The 20,832-nt window shown below is 46.2% G+C and overlaps 1 long non-coding RNA gene across 1 annotated transcript; it reads right to left on the minus strand.

The window, feature by feature from the left end:
* Positions 1-4,063: 4,063 nt before the first annotated feature.
* LOC115075794 lies at positions 4,064-4,597 on the minus strand. The gene is made up of 3 exons (XR_003852607.1): positions 4,559-4,597; positions 4,253-4,324; positions 4,064-4,100 (listed from the first exon to the last, which is right to left on the minus strand). It is a non-coding gene; the product is annotated as an uncharacterized LOC115075794 (long non-coding RNA).
* Positions 4,598-20,832: the final 16,235 nt, after the last annotated feature.

The following is a 20,832-nucleotide window of genomic DNA, read 5'->3' on the forward strand; positions in this document are numbered from 1 at the left end:
GACTAGGAAGCAAGTAGTATCCAAAGTGTTGACACGACAAATTGCTGTAATGATTGCTGTGGATGATCAGCCACTGCAGATTGTAGAGAATGAGGGATTTAAGCAGCTGATGCATCTTGTAGCCCCTGAGTACAAAATTCCATCAAGAACTACATTTACCCGTCAGGTGATTCCTTCCCTGTACTCACAATGTCGTGCTGAAATGCAGATTGTGATGGCAAGGGCAAAGGGAAGGAGCATACATCTCACCACTGATCTTTGGACTAGTAAGAATGCAACACATGCATATTTGTCTCTAACAGCGCATTGGTGGCAGCTGGATGAGGCATTAACTGACAGCAGAAGCACAAGCAGTGGCAGTAGCACCAGCAGCTCCAAAAAGCTTTCTCCAGGATACCGGTGGGCTTTACTGCATGCTCAAGTGCTAGACAAGAGACATACTTCTGAAAATATCCTACAGACAATTCAGGGGATGATGGAAGGATGGAAAGGGCTACTTAGAAGCAGTGATATGGAATGTTTAAATGGATATATCATTACTGACAATGCTGCCAATATGAGTAAGGCTCTGGAGGATGGTGGATTCAAAGGCATCCGATGCTTTGCACATACACTGCACCTGGTAGTGAGGGATGCGTTGGGGCTAGGTGCCAAGGAAGTGCAAGGTACTAGTCGTCAAGCCCTGAAGCGGTTGATTGAAAAGTGCCGCAAAATAACTGGGCATTTCAATCGCAGTGTGAAAAGTGGGAAGGAACTCAGAGAAAAACAAAAAGCAGTTAGGGCACCATTGCATAACCTTGTTCAGGATGTGCCTACCAGATGGAATTCCACCTATCTTATGTTGGAGAGGTTGTCTGAACAACAGACACCTCTGCATGACTTGGCAATGGAATCTGAAATTGGATTGGAAAATCCACTTGGATGTCAGGACTGGACAAACATTGCACAGATGGTGTATGTCCTCAAGCCTTTCAAAGAATATACTGATGAACTGAGTGCAGCTACAGCCACTTTAGGTGATATCATTCCTGTAATATATGATCTGGAGCAGGTATTACAGGAATTTCTGCATCAGACAGATTTGTCGAAGGAAGTGTTGCAGCTTGTGAGATGCTTACAAGAGCAAGTACAGAAAAGGTTGAAACCTCTAATGGAAAAGGATAGCTATATGTTAGCTACTATGTGTGACCCACGTGTGAAAGGCAGTATTGCTCTCAAGTGCAATACTCTTGCATCCTGGACAAATAAGTTGATTCAAATGGTTGAAAAGATTTCAACTCCTCCCACTCCATCCTGCTCAGCTGCTTCCAGTTCCACCAGCTGCTTCCCTCCCATGATGACAACCCATTCTCCTCCCAAATTTCATGCAACTGGTGCTATTTCAAAAGCAAGAGCAAGATGTGTCAGATTTGAGACTGGTGGTGCTGCTAACCAGCAGCAATACCTGCAAGATAAGGTTGCAAAAATTCATGTGAAGGCTTTTCTCTCTGAGCAAGTTCAGAGCATGGAATCAGATCCTCTGAGATATTGGGCAGAAAAAGCTTCAATGTGGCCTTATCTTTCCATAGTAGCACAACACTTTCTTTCCTGCCCACCCACCAGTGTGCAAAGTGAAAGAGTATTTTCATTGACAGGGAACATTGTGAGTCCACACCGTGCACGTTGAATCCAGACTTAGTTGAGGAATTGGTTTTCATCAAAATGAACCTTCCGCTGCTTGATAATGTGAAAATTCGCTGTGACTGGGAGGAGGAGTGAGTCTCTTGTCTAGGATGGGGATGCAAGGTCGTTTGGGAACACAGCAGGGTGGAGCATTCAGCAGTAGCACTGCCTCATGATAGAACTGACCCTGCCTCTTCACCTCAGGTGTCTGCTGTGCTGTTATCATCTATCTTGTCAGCTTGATGAATAAGGACTTTGTACGTGCAAGCAAGAAACCTAAGTTTGTGTCTATCAACTGTGTGCGCTTATTTAGCAGCAGTTAGAGAACAGGCAGTTAAAGTATTTTTGAGTTTTGAACATAGTCGCTCTAAGCAGTTAATGTATATGTGATAGGGGCATGGTTTATTTTTCAGGCTGAGACAGTTTATAGCTCAGCTTACCAAACCAGTCCTGGGGATTCCACAGCCAGTTGGATTTTTAGAATATCCTCAAAAAATTATGCATGAGATACATTTGCATATCATGGGGACTCAGTATATGCAAATTTACATCATGCATAAAATCCGGCTTAGTGAGTGGTTATTTATTTGGAAAACCCTGGTTTATAGGGACCAATTTGTCTCACTCTCTATAATAAAGCCTGACCACGTAAGTTAGTGCCTAAATCAAAACCATCTCCAGTTGTGTCATGAGTTACTTAACCTCCCTGTGGTCAGTAAAAGGTTTCTCTGGCCGAGATTTAATTATTTCTCCCTGCGGAGCAGATACATGTTAAGTTGAATTTTCAAGTTGCATTAATAAAAAACAGCATTTACGTGTGTAAATAAATAGCATATACTTCTTTATATACTTAGTACAACATGAGTAAATCTACACGTGTGAAAAAAAGGGATGGTCTAGGTGTTCCCAAGTGGAGGCCAACATTTATGTATGTTAGTTGCTATTTTATAAGAGATTTACTGTATGTGTAGATTTGGCAGCTTTATATTTACTCTCGCTCTTTATCTGGAGTAAGTGATAGTATAAGAAGTCTTAACAGTCAAATCATGACTATGTCGTGGTCTGGGAGAAATGGGGGAAGCTGAGGCTGATCTTGATGAGTTGCAGATGGACTGGAGTGGAAACTGAAAGACTAATTGATAACACTGGTAATTTTATTGCTGTGTGCATGTTAGAAAATCTGTTGACTATAAATCCCAATTTATAATAATTTTAATAATTCAGTCCACTAATATTTCTCAAATTTAAAACATTTTATTAACTACAAAACTATAACGAAATTAAATAACACTGTTATAAAAATATAACTTTACAATGACAACATACCAAAAAAATATTATGTGTTAGCACCCAGTACTCAAGGATGTGGAGAGGAGAATGGCAACCCGAGAGGAGGATCCTGCTCTGGAGCAGAGGGCAGTGGCATCTCCTCCTCATGAGGCATCTCATGAGGATGAGATACCTGTGCCCTCCGCTCCTGAAAGGCCTCCTCCATGGCTGACAGCCTCCTCTGCACATCCTTGACATCTGCCCTGATGCTGTTTACTCCCTGCAGGATCTCCTTCAGTATGCCAAACTGCGCATGTGCAGTGCATACGCAGCTTGGAGGAGATCCTGCAGGGAGTAAAGCAGCAGTGCTGGTGCTGGTGCTGCTGGGCCCGGCTGTGGCTGCCTCCATCCTTTGGGCACTGGCAGTGGCACTGGTGGCTGTGGCTGCCTCTTCTTGCCCTGTAAAGAAATGTAAAAAATTCTACATAAGATATAGAACAGGGGTGGGCAGTTATGGTCCTCGAGGGCCACAAACCAGTATTGTACACACCAGCAAGTTTATAATATTAAAATACATTCAACCCCTTAGTTTACTAAATTGCAGGGTTTTGGAAAAATGAGTTTATAGTCTACAACCTCGGAGAGGGAGAGTGGAGGGATATCATTCTAGATAATTAGAGATAATATTATATAAATATATAACATAACATACATCTATCCCACCCTATATAACTGACTGATCACAAACAATAATTTTGATTTTCTGCCTCAGACAGATACTAGACAAACTACTACTACTAGTACTACAACATACGTACTGGCCCTGTGGCCCAAAATACAAGCCATTAAGCCCGTACACACGTGCTACATTAAAAAAAAATGTTTTTCAGTTCATTTTTTAACATGGCACTCTTCTACAGTTCTTCTTCCTCACTCATCCTCTTCCTCCCACTGCCTCCCTCCCCTCTCACAGTGACTAATACCCCCTTCCCTCAGTCTCACATTCATCCCCCATTCACATTTGCAGCATGTTGGTCAATGGTCAGGGCTCAATTATCTAATATCTAATAATATAATACCTGGCCCACCAGTGACGGTTCCCTCCGTCCTCCTCTGCTGACAGCCACTGGGCCCAGGAAGCCCCGCCTCGTCCCTGCTGGTGTGTGGTTCTGTACGAAGACACAGATCAAATTTCAGAGAACAACAGTTAAAATTTAAAAAAAAAGGAATTGGAACTGACACAAACAATATTAAACACAAATTCCATTACAATTAATTGAATAATATTTGTGTACTTGTGTAGTATTCTCAAACAACCTACCAGGCGAAGGACGCGCTAAAGTCAGGCGGACCTCCTCAAGCCAATCACCCTCGTGAAGTCTCAGATGCCGACCTGAGAATTAGAGGTAGAAAGGAAATAGAATAACATTAATTGATTAATAAATTAATTACAAACACAACATGCCCTACTAGGTTATTTTTTTATACAATATATAAAATTTAGTAATAAAAAAATACTTAGCTATCTTTTAATGTGGCATTCAAAATTCCCAAATACAAATCCCATCATTTCGAAATGATAAATAAATATAAATAAATATAATACACCACTAACATTATCTCTCACCTTTCTTCTTGAGATCTTCGATCTCACGCGGGTAAGAGGCTCTCCGGCAGAACTCCTCCTGGAGAGCCACCCAGGCTGCAGTCTCCCTTTGAAGGTTAGGCCTGCTGCCTGAGGGGGTGTAGAGATGCTCCTCATCCAGGAGGAGTAGCCGGGCTAGGAGGTCCACATCTGCCTGTGTGAACCGTGGCTTCCTGGACCTAGCATCACGATCTGCCTTTGAGGAGGACGGTTGGGCTGACTCCCTATCACGATCCATCTACAATGAGAAAATAAAAAAGAAGATGAAAAAAGTAAGTTCAGAAGCTCAGAATGCAAAGGGCTGAAGTATCCCACCCTTCACATCCCCCACTGCTGGTATATGGGAGAGAGAAGGGGAAGGGGAGGGGGTGGGGGGAGGTGAAGGGGCAAGCAGCCCCACTCCCTGTGAGGGATGGGAAGGGAGAGACAGCCCCACTCCCTGGGAGGGATGGGAAGGGAGAGACAGCCCCTGAATGCAGGGGCTGTCTCTCCCTTCCCATCCCTCCCTCCCCTCCCCCCCCCCCCCCCCCACCACTCACCCACACACTATTCACTAGCTGGGACATGGGGGAAGTCAGGAGTGAGGGTCAGGCAGCTCCCCCCTGTCTGTGAAGCCAGCCTCTCACTAGTAATGCAGGGAGGGAGCTGTCCCAGACTTCACCATCCTCCTCCCCCCCCCCCCTCACCCACACACCATTCACTAGCTGGGACATGGGGGAAGTCAGGAGTGAGGGTCAGGCAGCTCCCCCTGTCTGTGAAGCCAGCCTCTCACTAGTAATGCAGGGAGGAGCTGTCCCAGACTTCACCATCCTCCCCCCCCCCCCCCCCCTCACCCACACACCATTCACTAGCTGGGACATGGGGGAAGTCAGGAGTGAAGGTCAGGCAGCTCCCCCCTGTCTGTGAAGCCAGCCTCTCACTAGTAATGCAGGGAGGGAGCTGTCTCAGACTTCACCATCCTCCTCCCCCCCCCCCCCTCACCCACACACCATTCACTAGCTGGGACATGGGGGAAGTCAGGAGTGAGGGTCAGGCAGCTCCCCCCCTGTCTGTGAAGCCAGCCTCTCACTAGTAATGCAGGGAGGGAGCTGTCTCAGACTTCACCATCCTCCTCCCCCCCCCCCCCTCACCCACACACCATTCACTAGCTGGGACATGGGGGAAGTCAGGAGTGAGGGTCAGGCAGCTCCCCCCTGTCTGTGAAGCCAGCCTCTCACTAGTAATGCAGGGAGGGAGCTGTCTCAGACTTCACCATCCTCCTCCCCCCCCCCCTCACCCACACACCATTCACTAGCTGGGACATGGGGGAAGTCAGGAGTGAGGGTCAGGCAGCTCCCCCCTGTCTGTGAAGCCAGCCTCTCACTAGTAATGCAGGGAGGGAGCTGTCTCAGACTTCACCATCCTCCTCCCCCCCCCCCCCCCCTCACCCACACACCATTCACTAGCTGGGACATGGGGGAAGTCAGGAGTGAGGGTCAGGCAGCTCCCCCCTGTCTGTGAAGCCAGCCTCTCACTAGTAATGCAGGGAGGGAGCTGTCTCAGACTTCACCATCCTCCTCCCCCCCCCCCCCCTCACCCACACACCATTCACTAGCTGGGACATGGGGGAAGTCAGGAGTGAGGGTCAGGCAGCTCCCCCCTGTCTGTGAAGCCAGCCTCTCACTAGTAATGCAGGGAGGGAGCTGTCTCAGACTTCACCATCCTCCTCACCCCCCCCTCACCCACACACCATTCACTAGCTGGGACATGGGGGAAGTCAGGAGTGAGGGTCAGGCAGCTCCCCCCTGTCTGTGAAGCCAGCCTCTCACTAGTAATGCAGGGAGGGAGCTGTCTCAGACTTCACCATCCTCCTCCCCCCCCCCCCCCCTCACCCACACACCATTCACTAGCTGGGACATGGGGGAAGTCAGGAGTGAGGGTCAGGCAGCTCCCCCCTGTCTGTGAAGCCAGCCTCTCACTAGTAATGCAGGGAGGGAGCTGTCTCAGACTGGTATCAGGGTTAGGGCACTGTGTGCAGGAAGATCACAACACTCCTGGTATTAATAGGGATAGGGCACTGTAAGAGATGACTGTAGTAGATTGAATAAAGATCTGATGTTTCTGCTCTCCTCACACCAACAAAAACAACACACAAGCAGAGAAGCCCTTCTTACAAAGCTGAGCTAGTGAGTTAAGTAGGAGGAAAAGTAAACATACTTGTGCCAGTGTGGCTACTTAAAAAATACACTTACCAACAATCAATTACATATATTTGAACTGTGTACAGTTCCAGCCAGGACCACCTTTCTAAAATGCACAGTGATTGGCAAATTCAACATGCACTAGCATTTCAGGTGCCTGCTAACAAAAATAATAAACAAACAAGTTCTAGTCACGTGAGTGCTGATCATTACATTACTTTTTTTGTCAAGCTTCCAACTGTTTCCATTTCACATCCCCCCAACCATTACCTCAGTGTTAGCCTTGGTAACATCAATAGATAAGAGCACAGCCAGCCAATAGGAATACATACATACATATTCATTCCTAAGTGACCTTTACTGACCTGGGAAGTGTGAACACTTTGTTTCATTTTCTGTTGGTGTTCGTTAGTTTCCAGTTCCATTTCCCATCCCCCCAACCATCACCTCAGTGGTAACCTTGGTAACATCAATAGATAAGAGGGCAGCCAGCCAATAGGAACACATATTCATTCCTAACTGACCTTCAGTGACCTGGAAAGTGTTTATTTGTATCATTTTCAGTTAGGTGCAGCACTAACGGGGAGTTAGTTGCGCACTAACTCCCGTTAGTGTGCACTAACACGATTTAACGATTTTTAACGATAAATCGTTAGAATTTCTATTGTATCGTGTTCTATAACGATTTAAGACGATATTAACATTATCGGACGATAATTTTAATCGTTGAAAAACGATTCACATCCCTAGCCTAGAAAGGACCAAAAGCTTAAGCAGAGAAATGTGAAACACACATTGTGAGTTGTTAAAGTAGGCAGTAGCATCAGCGGGTAAGTGACAGGTTGTACCTGCCGTAGCACTGGGAATGGTCCAATGAAGTTCGGTGCCACACTTAGTGAAGGAAGCTGCAGGCGGTAAGTGTCTGGTGCTTAGCCAAACTTTTATGGCAGGATCCCTGCAGTCCACCACTATATGTCCTTAGTTCCAGTCTAGATATTAAACAATACTTTAGCTGTCCATTCCCTCCTCCCACTTAGGAGAACCGGGATTGGTCACTCCTTGCTTTATAATCTGGTCATTCTGTAGGTTAGGGGTGGCTAGAATCAGTTCAGAACAGACACGGAGCAGCAAAGATGTATGATTTTCCCTTCCTGGTGATGCCTCCCTACCTCATCAGATTTTTGCTTTTGGAGGTGAGTCTCCTCTGTGCACACCCTTGCCAGAGGGTCTCCGGAAGTTTAGTTACAGTAAGGACCTCTTTGTGCTGGAGCCCCTGTGGGACCTTTCCTCCAGGACTGAAGACCAGAGAGCCCATTCACTCCCAGAATGAGGCAAGCGCCTGTGACAGGCTTGGCTGTGCGAGGCGATTGAAGGCTAGAAGAAGCCCACTTTTGGAAGGGACTGTGTTTAACCCTGTTTCTTTGGAGAAAGTCATCCTCACTGGTTGGACTCAGAGGGCAGGGGCTGAAGACCAGTGAGCCCATTCGCCCCAGGAATGTGGCAAGCAAGTGTGACAGCAGAACACCAGTCTGGGAAGACTTTAATTTAGAAAGTATTTTCTCTTTTGTTGTGAGGAGGCTTTTGGAGCCACTCCTCCTCACTGGGGTCCAGGCTGAAAGAGCAGGTTCCTGAACCACAAACTCTTCGACCCAAGGAGTCACCTTTTGAGAACAATTAAAAGGAGTTAATTAAGTTCATGGAGACCCCATCTGGATCTCCATCTACAAGGGACCAGGATACAGGGCTGGATGTTGGGGAAAACGCTAGAGCCTCAGGTAGGACTGTTTTGGTAATGTTAGAAGGGGACCCCCTAACATAGGAATCCCAGTTATGTTGCTGGGAGAGCTTTTAGTGCACATTTTCCATCACCAAGGGAGGCTTGACCACTTTGCTGAAGAAAAGGAAACCTACCCAAGATGAGACAGTTTGCTTGTATTAGAATCAATTGTAGCTGCACACTTATTTAAAATTGACCTTTAATTTGACATTAACCAATCAGAAAATTGTTTAACACCCAGTGCCTGGTCCTGCTTGTTTTGTTCATGGCAGCTGCCTCCAGGGGTTGCCACATCTATCAACACATACATAAAACATCACACCACTTTCTGGGTCATAGACAAGAGTCTCTCCCCATAAAAAGAATCCCCCCAGGGATCAAGAGTTGAGCATGGGATATAATTGGTTAGCTGGAGCAGCCCTGAAGTGCAATATACTAGTTGTGTATCCTGAAAATATTTTCTTTCACTCGCCTTGAATTGGGGAGCTGGCCTCTTTCGGGCATCTGTAGTTATCTTGGCTCATATAGCGGCCTTTTCAATTAATTGATTTGTTTGTTTCCAGAGGTCACGTAATCCTTGTGCTGAAAGGTGAGCTGTGGGTGAAGGGAATGTCACAGGTAGTGGCAACGGAAGCAGGAGATGTTTCCCCTAAACAAGCTGGAACAGGGAAGAACCGGTGGCTGCGATAACATGATTGTTGTGGGAGAATTGAACTCAGGGCAGGAGGATAGCCTAGTCATCATGGCGCTCCTTAAATTAGGAACGGAGGAATGTTTTAAGAGTTCAATTAGTACGTTCTGCTTGCCCATTGCCCTACGGGTGGTAGGTCGTCATTTAGTCAAGTGTGATGCCAAACTTCTTGCAGAGGGAGTGCCAGTAATGAGTGGAGAACTGAACTGCACTATCCAATAGCATGTGTTTCAGTAAGCTATGTAAGTGGAAGTCGTGGAAGGTGAAGAGGTGTGCAAATTCTGGGCTGGTAGGAAGACTGGGCAATGGGTGGTGTGCTATCTTGGAGAAATGATCGATTATCACCCATATTATGGTGGCACCGTTAAAGATAGGGAGGTCCTGATAAAATCCACTGAGAGGAGAGGATCACTTGCTGGTGGCTGAAAGGAATCAGTAAGTTTTTGCTTAGGAAATTTTCTTTTTTAAAAGTGGGAGCACTGAGAGGAGAGGATCAACTTGCTGGTGCCTGAAAGGAATCAGTAAGTTTTTGCTTGGGAAATTTTCTTTGGGAATATTACTTAGTGTGTTTGTGTGTGTTTGAGTTTTAATAGTCAGTAAGGCAGGGAATAAACTGAAGTTAGACTGATTTTTGAATAGTCAGTCAGTAAGGCAGCTAATAAGCAGTAGTTAGTGTGTTTATTTTTAACAGTCTGTAAGGCAGCAGAAGTTAGAGTGTTTGTTTGTATATTAAAAAAAAGAAAAGTAGCCAGAAGCTAGAAATAAGCTAGGAGCAATGTATACCTAAGTAAAAAGGTTGAAAACTTCAGCACTCACCTCAGAAAAGTATTAAGGTAGTGTGATTTGGTTTGATTAGGTACCAACATTTGTTAATCAAGAGAGCAGTGAGTCACTCTGGCTGACTAACTGAAGTTAGACTGTATTTCCCAACCATCCCACCCCTCGCCCACAAACCCCTAGCTCATCCTTTAATTTATAGGCAGGTGCCACTTTCACAAAAAAAAGAAAAAAAACAAACCTTATTGAAAGTTTGATCATTCCCCTGTAGGCCACTACCAGACATATATTGAATTCACTAATACATTTAAAGGATGTTAATTAGACACATTCCTACTCCCATAGCAACCTAAACTTAACTAGGAACTGAACATATTTGAGATGATGGCAGCAGTCCAGCAGCAAGAGGGGGGCTTCCCAGTCTTTTGCATTCAGTGTCACATGTAGGATTTTTTACCCGCCGGTGAGAAATTCTACATGTGCATGCGATGCAGAGTTCCTGTCTCTCAGAGAACAAGTCCGATCTCTGGAGGCTAGAGTGGCAGACCTGGAGGAGCTGAGGCAGACAGAGGTATATAGATGAGACATTCAGGGACATAGTAGCCAAGTCCCAACTTCAGACTGGCAGCCCTGGTGCTGCCTTGGAGGAAGAAGGTCTCATGATCAGAGAGAATCAACCTGGTGCAGCAGAAAAGGATCCTGCAGCAAGGACCTGCTCTCCAGGTGATGCATTGTCCTTTCACACCAAGGATGTGTCTGCAAGGCCTACTGCCAAGGAGGGAAGGGTTGGGTCGGCCGTCATAGTTGGAGATTCAATTATTAGGAATGTAGACAGCTGGGTGGCTGGTGGGTGTGAGAATCGTCTGGTAACATGCCTACCTGGTGCAAAGGTGGCGGACCTCACACGTCACCTAGATAGGATTTTAGACAGTGCTGGGGAGGAGCCGGCTGTCGTGGTACATGTGGGCACCAACAACATAGGAAAATGTGTGAGGAAGGTTCTGGAAGCCAAATTTAGGCTCTTAGGTAGAAAACTTAAATCCAGAACCTCCAGGGTAGCCCTGTCCGCAACCCTCTTTAACATATACATGTTGCCCTTATGTCATCTGCTAGCAGGTCTAGGAATCATACATTACATTTATGCAGATGATATTCAACTAATTTTACCAATCGAGGACACACTAGAGAAAACGTTAACCTTAGCGAACATGTACCTAGACATTATAAAACAAATGCTAAACTGAATGGAACTTGTGATCAATATTGAAAAAACAGAATTTTTACACTTAGAATGGAAAAATATGGAAATCATCCAAACTCCAATAATCCTCAAAGACAACCAGAAAATTGAACTAGCTGAAAAAGTACGAAACCTTGGAATAATAATGGACCCAGAAATCAATCTAAAACAACACATATCGCTAAAAGTAAAAGAAAGCTATGGAAAACTCATGATACTCAGAAAACTAAAACCATTACTAACACTAACTGATTTCAGAACAGTACTTCAGGTACTAGTTTTCTCCAGCATGGACTACTGTAATGCCCTTTTACTAGGACTCCTGAATACAACATTAAGGCCACTTCAAATACTTCAAAACACAGCAGCTAGAATACGAACAGGAAAAAGGAGGAGGGACCATATAACTGCAACCCTGGCAGAATTACATTGGCTACCTATTGAACACAGAATTAAATACAAAGCCCTATGTACCATATATAAACTAATACATGATGAAAAATCGGACTGGCTAAACACAGCTTTACAAGTGCATGTCCCACACAGAAACCTTCAATCGGCAAATAAAGCACTCTTAACTAACTCAAGTGAGAGAAAGGGTCTTAACTTTAGCAGGCCCCACACTTTGGAACACAATGCCCCTAGAGATCAGGTTGCAAAGAGATCTCAAAACCTTTAAGAAAAGTTTAAAAACATGGCTTTTTAAACAAGCATTTTATAAAGAGACTGGAGAATGAGAATGAAAATATACAAGAATAGGCAGAAGAAGAACACCAACACACAGCACTATTCTAAGAATGCGCATCTCAATAATCTATGAAATCTACCTCACAAACGTAATTGTAAACACTATATATATGATTTTTACCCTTGAACAGTACCTTACAGGTACACCTGGTCAAGACCTTCTTCACTAAACAAGTGATTTTCTTTAACGATTTATTGTAACTGAACCTTTTGTGGCACCTGTTAGAATGTACGATAGTATGCACCCACTTACATTAATTTATGTGCCTACATGTAAACCGTTGCAATGATGGTATATTACTTAACGACGGCATAGAAAAGATTTTAAATAAATAAATAAATAAATTCTCTGAACTGTTCCCTGTTCCACGCGCAGGTCCCCAGAGACAGGCAGAGCTCCGGAGTCTCAATGTGTGGATGAGACGATGGTACAAGGAAGAGGGATTCAGTTTTGTTAGGAACTGGGGAACCATATGGGGAGTCTCTTCCAAAGGGATGGGCTCCACCTTAACCAGGGTGGAACCAGACTTCTGGCGCTAACCTTTAAAAAGGAGATAGAGCAGCTTTTAAACTAGAACAAAGGGGAAAGCTGATAGTCGCTCAGCAGCACATGATTCGGACGGAGGTATCTTCAAAGGATACTTATGATGCATTAGAATTAGGGCATCCTGACAGTGAGGTTCCAATAACAAGAAAAGTAGTCCATGTGCCTGTAACTAAAAACTCACTTGAGCTAAAAAATACTAACTTACCCCTATCAATTAAAAAGCAGAATGAAAATACAAACAAAAAACAAACTTTGAAATGTTTGTATGCTAATGCAGGAAGTCTAAGAAGTAAGATGGGAGAATTAGAATGTATAGCAGTGAATGATGACATAGACTTAATTGGCATCTCAGAGACATGGTAGAAGAAGGATAACCAATGGGACAGTGCTATACCAGGGTACAAATTATATCGCAATGACAGAGATGAGCACCCAGGAGGCGGTGTGGCACTTTATGTCCGGAATGGCATAGAGTCCAACAGGATAAAGATCCTGCATGAGACTAAATGCACAATCAAATCTTTATGGGTAGAAATCCCTTGTGTGTTGGGGAAGACTATAGTGATAGGAGTATATTACTACCGTCCACCTGGTCAAGATGGTGAGAAGGACAGAGGTAATAAGCAAGCCAGAGATAGTTTATTCTAGGGTCTGTCTTTCCCACTCACTCAACCCTTGATTTTTAGGCACGAGACACCTTCTAATAAAAAATCAATCAAGGTCTTATCTAAATCATACTATTTTACCAGCCCTATTGAAAGTTTAATCATCCCTTTGTAGGACACTAGCTGATTAATTAATAAGTTCACCTGTACATTTAAAGTACTCTCATTCCAACTCCCTTAGTATCCTAAACTTAACTAGGAACTCAATAAAACTAAGATGAAGGCAGCAGTCCAGCAGCAAGAGGGCGGCTTTCCAGTCTTTTGCATTGAGTGTCACATGTATGATTTTTTACCCGCCAGTGAGAGATTGTATGTGTGCACTTGGTGCAAAGAGCTCCTGGCTCTCAGAGAATGAGTCCAATCTCTGGAGGCTAGAGTAGCAGACTTGGAGGAGCAGAGGCAGACAGAGAAGTACATTGATGAGACCTTCAGGGACATAGTAGCCAAGTCCCAAATCCAGTCTGGCAGCCCCAGTGCTGCCTTGGATTAGAAAGGTCTCCCAGTAGGAGAACATCACCCTGGTGTAGCAAGAAGTGATCCTGTAGCAAGGACCTGCTCTCCAGGTGATGTATTGTCCTCTCGTACTAAGGACAAGTCTCCCAGGGCTACTGCCCAGGAGGGAAGGGTTAGGCCGGCCATCATAGTTGGTGATTCGATTATTAGAAATGTAGATAGCAGGGTGGCTGGTGGACATGAGGACTGCTATATATGAAGCTATATATAATCAACTGCTTTCTACTCTAGAGGAATATTTTCAATTTAATAGACAGGGGAACGCCTCCTGTCTGTGTATGGGAATGCTCTAAAGCAGCTTTGCGGGGGCATCCTACAAAAAGAAGAAAAAAGAGAAAATTAAGTTTGAATTCCTGAAAAAAGATTGAAACTTTTCGATGATTTTAAGACCTGCGTGCATGCATCCATGTGCGTGCGGATCCTGGTGCGTGCATATGGATGTAGCAAATTTTATAACACGTGCGCATCTGCGTGAGTGATTTATAAACTACGATATCCATGCACATATGCACGGCGGATTTTAACATCCGCACATGCATGTGCGGGTGGATGGCCTCCTCCGAGTGTGGGGGAGGGGGGAATTTTAAAAGCCCATGTGTGACGATGCAATTGAACCTCTCCCAGTTCCCTCCCAGTCCACTCCAACTAAGAAGCGGACTGGGAGGGAACTTTCCTATGCCTAACTCTACCCTTCCTACCTCTTCCTCTCTCCTCCCTGACACTACCCTCTACCTAACTCTTACATTTTTTTTATTTTTTTATCTTGCTGCTCCTCTGGAGCACAGTAGATTCTGCGCGTCGAATGGCGCTGTCCCAGCTTGCCCCATCCCTCTCTGCCCCCCAGCCTGCCCTTTCTGTGAGGCCCGGCTCTTGTGCACATCCCGGTGGTTACGTGCATGGCTGGGCCTTTAGTAAATGTGCGTGGCACACGCAGGACCCGGCCATGCATGTAACTGCTGGTATTTGCATGCGTGGGCCTTTGAAAATTTACTTGTCAATCTTTAGCTCATAAATCTTCTCTATCTCCAATAACTCTTAGGAAGCTAAATGCAGCTAGGAGTGAACTAAGTGCTCTCGAAACTGAAGCCATTGCACACCAGTTAGAATTGACACAACAAGCATATTTTGACGGGGGTAACAAAGCTGGCAGTACCTCGCCCATAGATTAAAATTATTAATGACCCAGAATCATATTGCAAAGATTAAATCTACAGAAGGTAATATGGTCACCACATCTTTTACATCAGAGATTGTTTTTCTAAATTTTGCTCTCAAAAATACAGCTCAGATGCCACAATTAGTGAGACAGATATAAATCTATATTTATCCACGGTCAAACTGCATGCTCTCACCACAAAACAACAGTCTTACTTAGACAGGGAAATCACTACGGTTGAAATACTTCAAGTTATTAAGTCACTCAAAGCCTGTAAATCACCAGTACTAGATGGCTTTTTGGCTAGTTATTACAAGCGCTATGCTCATGTCTTAGTTACTCCCTTATTGATAATGTTTAATCACCTTAGGGAAGGGGACTCACTTATAGTGGAAAGTAATTTCGCTGGTATTTTGGTCATAGTGAAACCTGGTAGAGATGCAACTCTCTGTGGGTCGTACAGGCCTATTTCACTTATTAATTTAGATTTAAAAATTCTAGCCAGAGTTTTAGCTGAATGGTTAAATGTGATTATCTCATCTCTCGTTCATACGGATCAGGTAGGATACATTCCCAATAGATTGGCAGCTTACAATGTATGCAAATTTATTGATCTTATCTGGTGGGTTCAAAAGGAAAACTTTCCCTCCTGTAGCTGACCGTTGATTCCGATGGAGAAAATGCAAATTAGTGGTTTCTTTTTGGGATGGGTCAAACAATTATATGAGGCACCTCATGCATGTGTTAAGGTCAATGGTGGGTACAGCGAGAGTTTTCCAGTAGGAAGAGGCACCAGTCAGGGTTGCCCATTATCTCCCTTATTATTTGTACTCTTTTTAGAACCTTTTGCAATCAGTGTAAGGGGGGACTACAGATGTCATGGATGTTAAGGTTGGAACTTTACATTCTAAGTTATCCCTATTTGCAGATAACATTTTATTTGCTTTATCCAACTCAGAAACATCTTTATTAGGGGTAATACGAGAAATGATACAATTTAGTGCAGTTTCAGGTTTCAAAACAAATTTTGAAAAATCAGAAATACTGAATATTTCCCTGATTATTTAGCAGCTTTGATTCATAGGAAGTTTCCCTTTAAATGGGCCAAACAAAAACTCAAGTATTTGGGAGTTTATCTTTCGAAACAAATTGAGATTTATTTAATTTAAATTATGTCCCTTTGGTTAAGGCTATTATAAAGGACCTGGAAAAATGGGATAGATGTGGGTTCTCCTGGTTGGGGCGAATTGCAATTATTAAAATGAACATGCTCCCTAGGTTTAACTATCTATTCTTAATGCTCCTGCTTGCTATCTCCTCAGCTATACTGAAATCATGGCATAAGAAAATGTTTGATTTTATTTGGAGACACAGAGAGGAAGATTTTAAAAGATTTACGCGCGTAGGGGGGGTTACGCACACCAGGCATATTTTCAAAAGGCCCGGCGGCGTGTGTAAAGCCCCGGGACGCGTGTAAGTCCCATGGATTGAAAAAATGGGTGGTCTGGGGCGTGGTGGTCCGGGGGAGTGGCGGGGTGTGGCCAGAGGCCACTGCAGGGCCGCTGTGCCGGGGGATTGCGTGCCGGCACTAGGCCAGCAGGCGTAATTTCCACGACAAAGGTATGGGGGGGTTTCTTTAGGGCTGGGGGGCGGGACAGGTAGGGGAAGGGAGGGGAAGGTGGGGGGGGGGGGAAAGGAAAGAGGAAAGTTCCCTCCGAGGCTGCTCCGATTTTGGAGCGGCCTTGGAGTGAACGGGGAAAGCCAGCTGGTCTCCCCGAGGGCTCGGTGCACGCAAGGTGCACTAGTGTGCACCACCTTGCATGCGCCGACCCCTGATTTTATAACATGCGCACGGCTGTGCGCACATGTTATAAAATCTGGTGTACATTTGTGCGCACCGGGTAGCGCACACAAATGTAGGCCACGCGCATTCATTTTAAAATCTGCCCCAGAGCCCCTAGGTTTTCTCGGTGGATCATGTAGCAGCCTAAAGTCAGAGGTGGCACTGGTTTAAGTGTTCCGAACTTGGTATTTTGCAGCCTCACAAGTGAGAGCAATTATTGAATGGAACAGAAAAGTAATGGTGAAGCAGTTGGATTGTTACCTATACAGATGCTACCTTGGCAGCCAAGGACCTCTTAGAGGTCACTTGTGATTCTTTCACCCTCATTAGATAATACTTTGAGAATGTGGTCTCAGTGGCGAGGTAAATTAATGTATTTTTATCTTACACATCTATTCCATCATAGAGTCCCAGCCTTTTTACAAACGAATGCCTATTCTGATTGGAAGGATAAAGGGCTAATATGTGTGGAACACATGATAGAGGGGGGTAAATTGCTGACTTTTAATGAGCTAGTTCGTAAATTTGGAATACATGTAAATGATTTCTCACATTAAAGCATATACTAAGTTAGCTATGTTAAACATGCAAAGCATATACTAAGTTTTGGGTTCTATGTAAGCTCTAATGCGAAGTTATCTTGCTCCACTGTAAACCGGTCTGATTTGTATTCTTATACAAGAAGATCGGTATATAAAAGTTACAAATAAATAAATAAATAAATAAATAAATTTAATCAATTAAGACATTTCTTAATCTCCATAAATACATCGGTAGACAGGGGAAAAATTCTTTTTGAAACTTGTGGTGACAAGGCAGATACAATAAAAGGAATTATTTCCAAAGGGGCGGATTTTAAAAGCCCTGCTCGCGTAAATCCGCCCGGATTTACACGAGCAGGGCCTTGCGCGCTGGTGCGCCTATGTTCCATAAGCCTACCGGCACGTGCAGAGCCCCGGGACTCGCGTAAGTCCCGGGGTTTTTCGAGGGGGGCGTGTTGGATCGGCGCGGCGTTTTGGGGGCGGGACGCGGCGTTTTGGGGGCGGGCCTGGGGGCGTGGTTTCGGCCCGGGGCAGTCCGGGGGCGTGGCCGCACCCTCCGGAACCGCCCCCAGGTTGCGTCTCGGCGCGCTAACGGCCCTCTGGCGCGCAGGGATTTACTTCTCCCTCCGGGAGGCGTAAATCCCCCGACAAAGGTAGGGGGGGTCTAGATAGGGCCGGGGGGGTGGGTTAGATAGAGGAAGGGAGGGGAAGGTGAGGGGAGGGTGAAAGCGAGTTCCCTCCGAGGCCGCTCCGATTTCGGAGCGGCCTTGGAGGGAACGGCGGCAGGCTGCGCGGCTCGTCGCGCGCCGGCTACACGACATCGGCAGCCTTGTGCGTGCCGATCCTGGATTTTAGCTGATACGCGCGGCTACGCGCGTATCTACTAAAATCAAGCGTACTTTTGTTTGCGCCTGGTGCGCCAACAAAAGTACGCGAAGGCGCACTTTCTTAAAATCTACCCCAAAGTGTACAGGCTACTAAATAACCACAGGCTCTCCCAAAACATATTGTAGGCAAGAGATCTTGGTCATACATTGACTGAGGATAAAAGATCAGCAGTGCAGGCCAGTCCTGCACCAATGAAATAACAAGGGCAAAATCGCACGAAGCAGGGAAGACAGAGGAAAAGGAGGGGGAAGGGCAGAAAAGTGGATCAGCGACAAGAAGCAGCCAGGGGAGTGGTAGGAGGAGAAAGGAGGGAGAGGAGTAACAACGGCGGGAGAGCGATTCAAACCCAGGCAGGGGATTCGAAGACAAGCTGGTGACATGGTGGCAATAACAGTCACAATAGCTGGGCTCAGCTAGCGAGAGGAGCGCTTGGCCAATTGTGCCTTCCAGAAGGTAGATTTCAGGGAGCATTATCAAAAGAAATATAATAATAAAACATTAACCTCCTTTCCTTAATAACTGAAGTGCAAACATGTGGAGAAGTCGAGAGCGTGGCGGTAGGCCCGAAGCGCTTAGGGCTCGGTCAGGCAAAGCAGGACGTCATGTGTCAGTTGCGGCTCACTTCGTGAAGCAACCGGGGGTGGAGGCGAGATCAGCTCCAACCAGCCCCTCTATCGATCAGCCCCTGGCTAGCTTGGGCGAAAGCGGCCTGGAGATAGGGCCCGAACACGAAGGTGAGTCACCTTTTAGGGAGGAGCATGAGGCGTTGGTGCTCCCACTCGACTTATCTTTGAACATGTTGGGGAGAGTATTCCCCTCCTCCCATAGGCCTTCCCCAGTGGGGCACCTGCCCTTCCCATCGGGAAACACCAGGCCTGGGGCAGGGGACGCAGCGAGCACCGTCGAGAGAGGAGCATGTGGCCTGGGCGCCGGCCGGGCCGAGGTACCCAGAAGCAGTGGAGAGGGTAGGATACCGGTGATGAGAAAAGAGGGAGGTCGGGCCGTGTGAAGAAGTATCAGCGTCAGCAGGAGAAGACAGCCTGTGGGATCGATGGAAGAGAAGGCGACCAAAAGCGGAGAGTGAGGCATCAGAGGACACAGTAGAGGAGGGCCCAGAAAAGGTGCTGGAGACAAGTGGAGTCATGACGGAGCACATGGGGCAGCCCAGAAGCCAATCGGTGAGTGTGGTCATAGGCCGCAGGGTGATAGAGCTAAAGGTGAAGGTCCAAAGGCTAGGGAATCGGGTTTCGATGTGCAGCGTCAGGGCACAAGCAGCCCTTCAGGATTTGGGGGATGGCCAGCTTAGTCTCAAGCTGTACAAGGGAGCGAGGACATAGTAGGAAGGGAAGGGAGGGGGTGGGGGGGACTGGGGAGTGGATCGTAGACCAAGAGAGGTGGTGGTACAGGGCAGCGCTAGGTCTTGCGGAGCCACTGGCGCATTTGTCTCCACAGGGTCATCGAGAGAGGAGTCTCCAGGACCGTCTTCAAGAGAAGCATGGAGGGAGAGGATGCCGGCGCAGACACCTGGCTGGGAGAGGCAGCAGGAAGGATGTAGGGAAGGTGCAGAGGGAGAAGTCATGGCCAGGTTAGATGGAACAGCAGCAGGTAAAGAGGCCTCAGGACAGGCAAACAAGGGAACAAAAAAGGGTGGAAAGAGAAAAAAAGGGGATCCTTGACGAAGTCTAGTTCTGAGTCTAGTTCGACGGAGACAACCTCCTCGTTTCCAGCAGTGTGAGGGGAGGGGGAGGGGAGGGAGGGGTAGGACCAAGCCAGGACATGGGGCACCCAGCTCTGGCATTCTTGATGGAGTTATGGGAAGGAGTGCCTAAGATGTTACGGAGCAGGATTAAAAAACGGAAGTATGTAAACATTTTTCAATTATTGGAGGGCAGAAGGGGTTGTAGGAAAGGGAAGAAGAAGAAGAAGAGGAGGAAGAGTGGTACCAGCGGGGGGGGGGGGGGGGGGTCCAAAGTGTCCAAGAACATCATGAACTGGGTCAGGGGGTTTCTTCGACTAGCTAGCGTGGTGGGGCATTACCAGCCAGGGCAGTATGGGGCACTACTACTAGTTGGGGCTAGTAGTGCCCCAACGAGGGTTGGGCATGGTTAAATTACAATGAGAAATTCTGAGACAAGATGGAGGGAAATAGGTTCATGTCCTGGGGCACACAGGATATAAAGTTTTGGCTTACACAGATGACGAACAAGAGTGCGGGGAATGTTAAGAGAGGGGGGACCAGAGCACTGGAGGGCAGGGCGCAGGTGCAGGGGGAGGGAGTGGGGGTGTGGGCTCTTTTCATGGCGCAGGGAACATCCTAAAAGGGAGCACAACTCAGAAAGAGGGTGTGGGGAGCAGAGATGTGTGTTGGTGATTCAACAGGGCAATTTGTTTGTTCCCTGATTGTAAGTTTCGGCAAGCATGTTCAACCTGTAATGGAGTGCACCCGGCGTCCAAGTGTGTACAGTTGCTGGGGAGTGCACCCAATAAACGGGGTAAGCAGTGAGGGAACATTTAAAAAGGCAGATTCCCCGATAGTGTTGGATCACCTGGCTAGGTGGTTGAAGCGCTATCCGGATAAGGAGGTAGCTAGGTTTCTTTATTTTGGTTTCAGATATGGCTTCAGGATTGCTTACGTCAGTCAGGTCCCAATAAGCACAAAGGTAGGCGATCTATGAAAGCCGTTAGGAAAT

This window comes from Rhinatrema bivittatum, chromosome 14 (genome assembly GCF_901001135.1).
Source record: "Rhinatrema bivittatum chromosome 14, aRhiBiv1.1, whole genome shotgun sequence".
In the NCBI taxonomy this organism is placed as follows: domain Eukaryota; kingdom Metazoa; phylum Chordata; class Amphibia; order Gymnophiona; family Rhinatrematidae; genus Rhinatrema; species Rhinatrema bivittatum.